Source organism: Amblyomma mixtum, chromosome 2 (genome assembly GCF_055824585.1).
Source record: "Amblyomma mixtum isolate Tamu chromosome 2, ASM5582458v1, whole genome shotgun sequence".
In the NCBI taxonomy this organism is placed as follows: Eukaryota; Metazoa; Arthropoda; class Arachnida; order Ixodida; family Ixodidae; genus Amblyomma; species Amblyomma mixtum.
This window is the reverse complement of record NC_143013.1, coordinates 176,697,044-176,706,963: the sequence shown is the minus strand read 5'-3', so window position 1 is coordinate 176,706,963 and position 9,920 is coordinate 176,697,044. Positions and strand designations below refer to the sequence as shown.

The following is a 9,920-nucleotide window of genomic DNA, read 5'->3' as shown; positions in this document are numbered from 1 at the left end:
TGCCCCCGCCCGCCCAGCCTACGAACGACGCCCAAGCCCCAGGAAGTGCGACGCCTGGAGGATTTCCAACAACCGCCCATTGTTCTTCCATTGCAGCGAAGCCGGTCATATACTTTGCCACTGCCCGTACAGACGCATCGGCCTGCGTGGTTTCGCCATCGACGCCCCACGATCATTCCCCGGCCAGCGACCACGGGAAATCGACGACTACCTGCACAGAGGGGTGTACGCGTCGTCAAGCCGTCTTTCCCGCTCGCCGTCGCCGTCCACCGCACGATTTGCAACACCGGGCCGCAGCTAAGCCGCGGTTGTCCGAGGAAGGTCCCCTAGCCCCCGTAGGGGAAACTAAACAAAGCAACCTGTGGAGGTCACGTTGCTTGCCGAGGAAACGCCGGAGATCCTCCAGCGACCACGCCGTGTGAAGATGCCGCACCCACTACGCCGACGCCGCATACAATGACAACCTCGACCACGACGCGAACTACCTTTAAAACGACGCCGCCATCAAGATAAGCTTCTACCACACGCCCCACCCACGATTCACACACCCGACGAAGCCGTGACCCGACGCGGAGAACGACGTGCAACTCCAGAGCCAGGACATCCGACTTAGAAGTGGTTATCGACGGCCGGATAGTCACCGCTCTAGTCGACACGGGAGCCGATTATTCGGTGATGAATGGACCATTCGCTGCGCAGCTGAGGAAAGTAACGACCGTTGGGACGGCCCACAAATTCGCACCGCAGGGGGCCACCTCATTACGCCATCAGGACGATGCACACCGCGAGTGACTCTCAAGGGACATACCTATCCAGCGACCTTCGTAGTGATATGGCAATGTTCCCGCGCAGTGATCTTGGGCATGGATTTCCTTAATGAGCATCAAGCAATCATTGACCTGCGATCAAAATGATCACACTTTCCACAGGCGAGGCCATCCCGTGGATGAGAACTCCGGAACATCACGTTGCGCTTAGTGTCCTGGAGGAACAAGTGAGTGTCCCACCCCGCTCAAGCGTCATCATCACCGTAGGCGCCAAGGAAGCGAATAACACTGAAGCCTTATCGAGGGGAACATGCAGTTGCTTCTGGACCGAGGAATCGGCATCGCAAGAGGCATCGCAGATTTTCACAAAGGACAAGTCGAAGTACTGCTGACTAACTTCAGCGAAGAATACCGACACGTCAATAGAGGAACGACGATTGCATTTCTCGACGAAATATCCAACGTACGAGACTTCTTCGCGCTCTCCGACCCATCCCTAGAAGATTCGCCTGACCAAGAGAACTCGCGCACTTTCGACATAAACCCAGCCCTGCAGTCACCACTGCGTGACAATATCATGCTCAATTCGAATCGCATGCCAGATATTTCCACTTGGTGTAGGGTAGCACTACATACACTATTATCCGGAAACTTTTAACTTTACAAAAGCAGGCCCTGAGCGCAAGAGCGTCATTGATTGATAACCTAAATTAATTACCACATGTGGGTTTTATGGAATTCATTAACAAATTTTGAAACATACCGTGGCTCATTCCAGCCTCATAGTCACTAATATATTTCGGCAACTTCTCGAAAAAATCATTGCATCTAACACTGCGCTACATTTAGAAGGAAATGGCATCTGTTTTTTTTTTTTCAAAACAACACTGGTTTATAAAAGGGTTATCATGTGAGACACAACTAGTCGAGTTTAGTTATGAGTTGCTTTATGGTATGGACGAAAACCTTCAAACTGACTATATATTCCTCGACTATACTAAAGTCTTTCGCCGCGCTCCACACTGTCATTTAATTGCAAAACTCTCAACCTTGCGCCTCGATTCTTTCACATTTTCTTGGACAAGAAACTTTTCATCATTTCGCTAATAATTCACTTCTATTCATAACCATTCATCCCCTTTAATTGCTGTAAAATCAGGCCTAACTAAAAGCAGTGTTATAGGCCCGTTACTGTTTCTTATTTACATCAATGATCTACCGTTAAGCATTGCCTCGGCACTCAACAGGTTTGCGTGATGGTTTCTCTCGTTATTGGCTTTTATACATTCTGACTTAATCCATGGTTTACGGGCTTTTCGTAGCGGATATTCCACTATGCAGGGAAAGCAACAGGATTAAGTACTTTTGTCACTAAACGCTTCATACACCACGTTGGCACTATCGCTAAGCAGTGCATTTTTCCATTGTGCTGTAGATAATGCATTTCCGAACTGCTGAGAAGGACGATCGTTTATGGTTCGGTACGTTCCAGAAAGACTTTTCGGAGATTATAACTTGAGGCCTTTGCAAGTACGCGACAGAAATAATGCAGAATGGTTACTTACGTAAACGGCCAAAACGCCAGAGGCAAGTGGAGTGTTTCTCTATTTCTCATAGAACGATCAGTTAACGTTGATGTGTTCAATTGCAAGAGAGTCGCTTGATTAATTAGATTGGCAAAAGCGTTAGTCTCCAGCAGCTCGTAAAGCTCAACTCGTTGCTGGGTGGCCGTTAACACATCTTATTAAAATCCTCTCCTCGTGTTGAACTGTAGTAGTTCTCATTATTGTATTCTAAATAACAATCAAGAAATGAAAAGAAGGTAGCGAAACTTCCTCCCGCTGGTCTATATATTGTTACGAGGACGTTACGGGGAAGTCTGTATTGACGGCTGTGCTGCGATGGCCAGCGCTAGGCTCAGAGACTCCAAGGGCCCAGCTCGATAAGCTGGGCACTTGGACATCTCGATAAGCTCTAATTCACTTGCACGTTACCTTCATGCATTCTTCATGCAGTGAACTTCGTCAGCCCATTTGTCGGACTATGCACTCCATCATTCCATAGGTTACATCAATACTTGCCATTGCATTTTTAGTACCCATTTCATGGCCGCATTTTATCTTCGTATTTTTTTCTTTTACCTCTTCCACGCTGCTCTCCTTCTGTCTTTATCTTCCGAATTCCCCTCCATACGCAGAGCAGCATGCCAGCGATATTGAAACGCCGGCTAAATTCTCTGTACTTTATTAAAGAGTATCTCTCTCTCTCTCTCTCTCTCTCTCTCAGCGTCGTCGTCGTCCAGCGCACCGCCACTTCATTGTTCACGAATCATGCACGATTCATTCACGAGTCGAGTCCACTGATACGGTAACCACTTCACTGGTAACACTATCCCCCTCGGATGAAGGCAACGTCCCGGTGCGTGTTAGGCGTGCGGTGTTGAGGGTGGGTGATACGGCTTTAGGCGAGCCACATGAAGTACTTCGGATGTCAGCGGAGCGCGGACGGCGACTTTTGGTGGAGCGGCGTGATCTCATAGGTTACGTCGGTCACTGCCAGTAATACACGATAAGGACCTGTGTAGCGCGGCAGAAGGTTTTCACATAACCCCACACGACGGGATGGGAGCCACAGCAAGATGACAGATCCGGCAGGGTAGCGCACATGACGGTGCAGACCATCGTAGCGTTGTTTTTATGCCCCTTTATAGGCGAAGAGCTTGTGACGAGTAACCTGGCGGGCGGCGTCTGCTCGGGCGATGGCATGAAGCGCATAGGTAGTGACAGGGCTGGCGGTGGGGAGCAAAGTGTCGAAGGGCAGTAAGGGGTCTCGTCCAAAGAGAAGGTAGAAGGGCGAGTAACCAGCGGTATCATGGCGCGAAGAGTTATAAGCGAAGGTGATAAAATGCAAGCTGATGTCCCAGTCCCGGTGGTGTTCGGATACATACATGGCGAGCATGTTTGTTAGCGTGCGGTTGAGACGATCCGTAAGGCCGTTTGTCTGAGGGTGATAAGCCGTGATGAACTTGTGACGAACAGAGCACGAACGAAGGAATTCGTCAACAACTCGGGAGAGGAAGCAGCGGCCACGGTCGGTAAGGAGTTGACGGGGAGCGCCATGGTGTAATATGACGTCGTGCTGAAGGAAGTCAGCGACGTCAGTGGCGGAGCTGGTTGGAATGGCGCGAGTTATCACGTACCACGTGGCGTAATGGGTGGCGACGGCAATCCACTTGTTGCCTGAGGAGGACTCCGGGAAGGGCCCAAGTAAATCGTGCCGAACACGAGAAAACGGGTCGGTCGGGATGGCAATCGGCTGCAGGTGTCCAGGAGGCAGAACAGAGGGGGGGGGGGGGGGGGGGGGCTTCGTTAGGGGCTGACAGAGGTCGGAAGTGGCCACGTAGCGTTGGACGGAACGGTGCAGACCAGGCCAGAAGAAAAGCCGGCGCACGCGGTGGTACGTACGGGATACACCAAGATGACCAGCCGTAGGTGCGTCATGCAGTTGTTCGAGGATAGTGGAGCGTAGGTGTCGGGGAACAACTAGCAAGTTCTCAGCGTCATCAGGTCGCATGTTGCGGCGGTACAGTGTGTTCCCGTCCAGCAAGAACCTGGCCAGGGAAGTGTCACGTCGGTCTGTGCTGAGGCGGTCGATGACAGAGCTGAGGGTGCGATCCAAGCGTTGTTCGTCGGCAATGTGGGAGAGGTGGGAGATTGAGAGGACACAGGCGTCCGACTCACAGTCTGTAGAGGAAGTGGGATCGATGGGATAACGTGACAGGCAGTCTGCATCTTGATGGAGTGGGCCGGTCTTGTGAAGTACGGAAAAGGTATATTCTTGCAATCGCAGTGCGCACCGGCCAAGACGGCCAGTAGGGTCCTTGAGATAGGAAACCCAACACAGGGCGTTGTGGTCGCTTATAACAGTGAATAGTCGACCCAACAAGTATGTGCGGAATTTTCCAATGGCCCAAACGAGAGCCAGGCACTCGCGTTCCGTAATGGAGTAATTCTTCTCTGCTGAAGGAGACGGCTTGCGTACGCAATCACGGAGTGCTGGCCGCGTTGTCGCTGAGCAAGGATGGCGCCAATTCCATGACCACTTGCATCGGTGCGAAGTTCAGTCGGGGCAGACGGGTTGAAATGGGCCAGGACCCGAGGGTTGGTGAGGACGGCGATAAGGCTGGAGAATGCAGTAGCCTGCTCTGGTCCCCAGGAAAAAGGAACGCCTTTCTGCAACAGATTGGTGAGAGGGCGAGCGACGGCTGCGAAGTTCGGAACGAACTTCGCAGACGAAGCTGGCAGTGGCGCGGGACGGAGCGCTCCGTCCGGTGTCACTGCCAGCTTCGTCTTCTTCGTTACAATATTAAAGATATGATGAAATTACTAAGTTTTATTGAAGCGTGTCAGAATTTTGACGCATGTTTTTAGGAAGAATGGACAAATTCATGGTATAAGATATCCCTTAGCTGGAGCATGACAGCACCACCCCTCTTATGGATGCGGTATGTGGGCCGTACATGACGTACTTTAGAATGTCACGGTACCTTGTCTCTGAACAAATGACGTGGAAGAAGTCAAGTCTGTCACGTCGACCATGATTTCAGCTTCTTTATTCCGAGCAGATTGGGAATTTAGGTGATGGAGTGATATTCATTGAGTCCTGTTATTGGAGCCTGACGCGTTTAGACTGTGTGGTGTCAATCGATCCATATTCACAAAGAAAAATAAAAAGGAGAGCTAGCCACGCACATAACATGAGTTGTCCATAGAACAGTTAGTCTATCTTCTCAATGTCATTGGCTCAATTCAGTTCAATTCAGTTTATTACCTTAAAGTTCCCCGTAGGGGGCACGTTACTGGCGGACCTTATCTGGAGGATAGAGGAAGTTTCGGTCCGGCGTGCAAAGCATTCTCGCTCCGAGACCAAGCAAAACATCACTATTTCTATCATTAATTCAACATTCATTGATAATACCTTTTTAGGTGCGGGCACAGGTGCTCGTTCACATATATGGGCCCAGAGCGAGATCCATCCACATCAGTTTCTTGCAAATGCATTTTAAGGTCTTTGGCAAGGACAGCATCCCACTTAGAGCTGGTATGAAATTGGACAATGAGTGGACATGAACTAATTTTTGAGGGAATGTCATGGCACATATCATTACCACCTTCCGTAATGGGCGCATGCACTGCCTGTTTAAGCTTTTTAGGCATGTAATTTAGGTCTTAATTTGGGGCCCCTGAAATGTTTTTTAACGCAATGTTTTTGTTCAGGGAGTACTGTTGAAGATCAGCAGCTCACTGTTCTACCTAAGTTACTTGTTTTTTCAGCTGCGAGTATTCCCTAATGAGAAGTTCGTTTTTTAGCTATAAGTTTCAGAATTTCTTGCTTTAGTTGGGAGCAGTTGCTCCTCAAGTCCTTGATCTTTCTTTTGAATAGTTTTACCGGAGCCTTTAGTTTTTTTGCGCCCATCTCAATATATTCTCGAAAATCTTGGAATTACTTCGAAAGCTTAGTCATCTCTTCAGTCAGAATGCTAACCCACTTTGGCAGCAACTGTGGCAGCGTACGGCAAAAGATGCCCTACGCCGGTCTGCACCCGCGCCGCAGGTGTTCCCCCCCCCACTTCAGGACCACCCCACCGGTGGGCGTATGTGTGGGCGTATGGGTTCCTCTCAGTGTAAACAGTAGGTATTTAGTTTTACTTGTGTTTAATTGGAGTCTGTTCGAATGAAGCCATAAGTTCAGTCCAGTTAACCATTCGTTGGCCTGATGAAACACGTCCACAACGTCAGCGCCCGAGAAAAACACATTCGTGTCATCTGCGTATAAAATTAACTTAGTGTTATTTACTATATTTACAATGTCGTTAATATATAGTAAAAATAATGTCGGACCAAGTAATAACCCTTGAGGTACGCCCTGTTTTACAAGTCTGCTGTCGGATTTTGCGCCATTTATACATGTGAACTGGGCTCTAGACGTTAAGTAGATTTTTATTACAGACCGTGCGTTGCCACGAAATCCATACAATGTCAACTTCCTTAAAAGCACGTCGTGTTGGACACAGTCGAAAGCCTATCTAAAATCCAGAAATATTCTGAGGGTAAATATTTTCCTTTCAATGTTTTCGAGTATATGTTCTTTTACTTCAAGAAGGGCCATTTTGGATGACTTACTTTTTCTAAAGCCGAATTGTTCACTTGCTATTATATTATTTACACTCAGAAAGCTTACTAGTCTTTTATGTATAATATTTTTCGCTACCTTCGCAAAGATAGGGAGCACAGAGATTGGTCTGTAATTGTTTATATCGTTAGTGGAACCACCCTTGTGTATAACAGCCACACGAGCTAACTTCATTGCGTCTGGGAACACTGCGGTGGAAAAAATAAGGTTCAGAATATGTGTAAGGGGACTATTAACTATTTCTGCCACGGCTTTTAGTGGACAGGGTTAATTATTGTCAGCTCCAGAGGCGCAATGGTTCTTTAAACCCAAAATGACGTCTAGTATTTCATAGTCATCAGTTGGGGACCTAAACACAGTATTTTCACAATGTGCTTTAACGAATTCCTCGCATGGTATCGCAGCGCAGTCATTTGCGGAAGCACCCACGTTAATACAATGTTCGTTGAACAGGTTTGCAACCTGTTCGTCACTCATAGATTCGCTGTGATAAGAAACGCGCTTTGGGGAGTTTGATTTACACGTGATGTCTCCGACCGCTTGCCATACCAGACGAGGATTTCTGCAATATTAGAAAACTTGTTCACATAGTATGATCTCTTTGCTTTTTTAATATCAGCATTCAATTTATTTCTCGCTTTCTTAAATACGTGGAGATCGCCTTCACTTCGTGTGTCTGAAAACTTTTGATAAACGGTGTTGCGGTTTTTTAATCTGTTATACAGGTCGTGCGAGACCCAGGGCTTTCTTGCTCTCTTGTGTCTCTTAAGAGTTTTAAAAGCGAAGGATTCATTGTACGCCGAAATAAAAAAAACATCAAGAATGCTTTATAAGCGTTATTAGAATCTATTTCCTTTCTAAAGCTATCCCAGTCCTTTTGCATAATGAGTTCTTTAAACTTTAACGTGCTTCTTTCCGAGTAATCTCTAATCAATATTTCTTTCTCCAGAAAAGAGCATTTTTGCTTCGAAGGTATCAGACAGTAAATAAGTAAATGGTCAGTAAGATCGCATATAATTGTACCTGCTTTAACTTCATCGGGGCAGAAACTTGTAATGCACAGGTCAAGTATTGTTTCAGAATTTGAAGTGACACGGTCGATCACTAATCACATTTGAAAAACGATACGACTCAAAGAGCTGTTGGAAATGCATGAAAATAATATTATTTGGAGAAGCATTTACATTGAAATTCCCAACAAAGACACATTCGAGGTTGAGCTCGAGGCTACGTTCTGCAAACTGCATGAAATGCTTTAAACACCCAGATGACGGTCGGTACACAAGAGCAAGTAGTATGTTATAACAGTGAATAATGAAGCACTCAAAATTTTCATTCACAATGTAATAGTTTGTTAGAATTTGATACGGTAGTTGGCAACGCACATACAGAGCAACACCTCCTCCGCGCTTTGATGAACGGCAGGCTGACACACAATCAAATCCCGGCAAAAGAACACGGTCGGCAGATGTGAGCCACGTCTTACTAAAGCAAATAAAGTCAAACTCGTGGTTTAAATGTGATAAAACAAAGCAACCTCATCAAATTTATTTCGCAAACTTTGGGCGTTTAAATGAAATACAGAAAACTTCTGCTTATCCTTGAGTTGCTCACTATGGTGAGTAAAATTGGACATGAACGGCATCGCGTTTGCTTGAAAATACAATTGCCTGCTCTATCACCTCCGATTGGCGACGTCATCCTTATCGCGGATGACAACTGCTCGTGCACCGGCTTGTTTTCGTACAAGCACCTTTCCATTCACGTGCCAAACAAACGCGGAGCCGGCTTCCTTAGCCCATTCTTTGGCAACTGTCAGAAGAGTGCGAGTGTACCGAGTCATATTTTCACAGATGTACTTACCGGTGGTGTCATCTCGTAGCACCTACCTTTTTGCTAGCCAGGCATCACGAACCTCCTGCTTTGCGAAGCGAACAATTACGCCCCGTGTCCTGCCCGCCTTCGCGTGAAGCCTGTGTAGGGCTGTTATGTCACTCGAGCACACCTCATAAATTTCGAATTTTGTGCCTATTTCATTCACTTTCTTTATTAAGTCCTCGTTTTCCGTCTCTGGTAGACCATGGATTTCGATGTTCAGTCGACGACTGCGCCATCTAAACTGTCAACGTCCTTATTGAGCTGTGCAATTTCACAGGCCCATTCAGCTTTCTTAAGCCGCAATACACGCTTCGTGACATCCTTTGTCGACTTTTCTTGGGCTAGAAGACGTGTTTGAAACTCATCAAATTTATCTGAGAGCAGGCTGACGGATGACTCAAGCGACTCAAGCTCGCTGGACATGGCCAGAAGGGAGTCACTTTTACTTTCCATTGAAAACACCATAGTGATTAGTTCTCTATCGGACTGCTGCCCGTGCAGTGTATCCTCAGCTTTACGGCTGCCCTTACATGTTTCGCACCTCCAGGCCTTCCGAGCCTTTGCTCGTTTCGAAATGAACGTTTCTTCCGAAACGCCTGAACATGATCCGACATGGTACGTAAATTCACATTCTGAGCAGCACAGTGATTGACAGCTGTCATCAACAGGTTGTCGACATGGGCAACAGCGTAACATGATAATTGCGTGACACTGAACGGTAGCCTTGGCGAACAAGAAGAACCATCGAAAAAACGACCAAACTGCAAATACGTGGAGCAGTGATTCAGGAGACCTGTGCGCTGGTCGCTGCCGCTGCTGCCAATGCCAAGGAAACGCCCCTTGCTGAAAATTCGCCGGACGGTGTCGGTGATACCGCTGACGATTGTTCGTGCTTTTCACCGTGAGGCCCGGCGTTATGCAGGATTCTCGAACGCTCTCCGAGATCGATGTTATTCGTCGTGCACCTCTGGCTCGGCAGCTTGCCCCGTACAGATGTCGGGCACCTTGCTCAGTGGACGGGCTCGGCACCTTGTCGCATACAGATGACAGGCGTCGGGTAGCCTGGAAATACGTGGAGCAGTA

General features: G+C 47.6%; 1 pseudogene; it reads right to left on the bottom strand.

Annotated features, from left to right (window-relative positions):
• Positions 1 to 8,637: 8,637 nt before the first annotated feature.
• LOC149361725 (uncharacterized) lies at positions 8,638 to 9,525 on the bottom strand (annotated as a pseudogene).
• Positions 9,526 to 9,920: the final 395 nt, after the last annotated feature.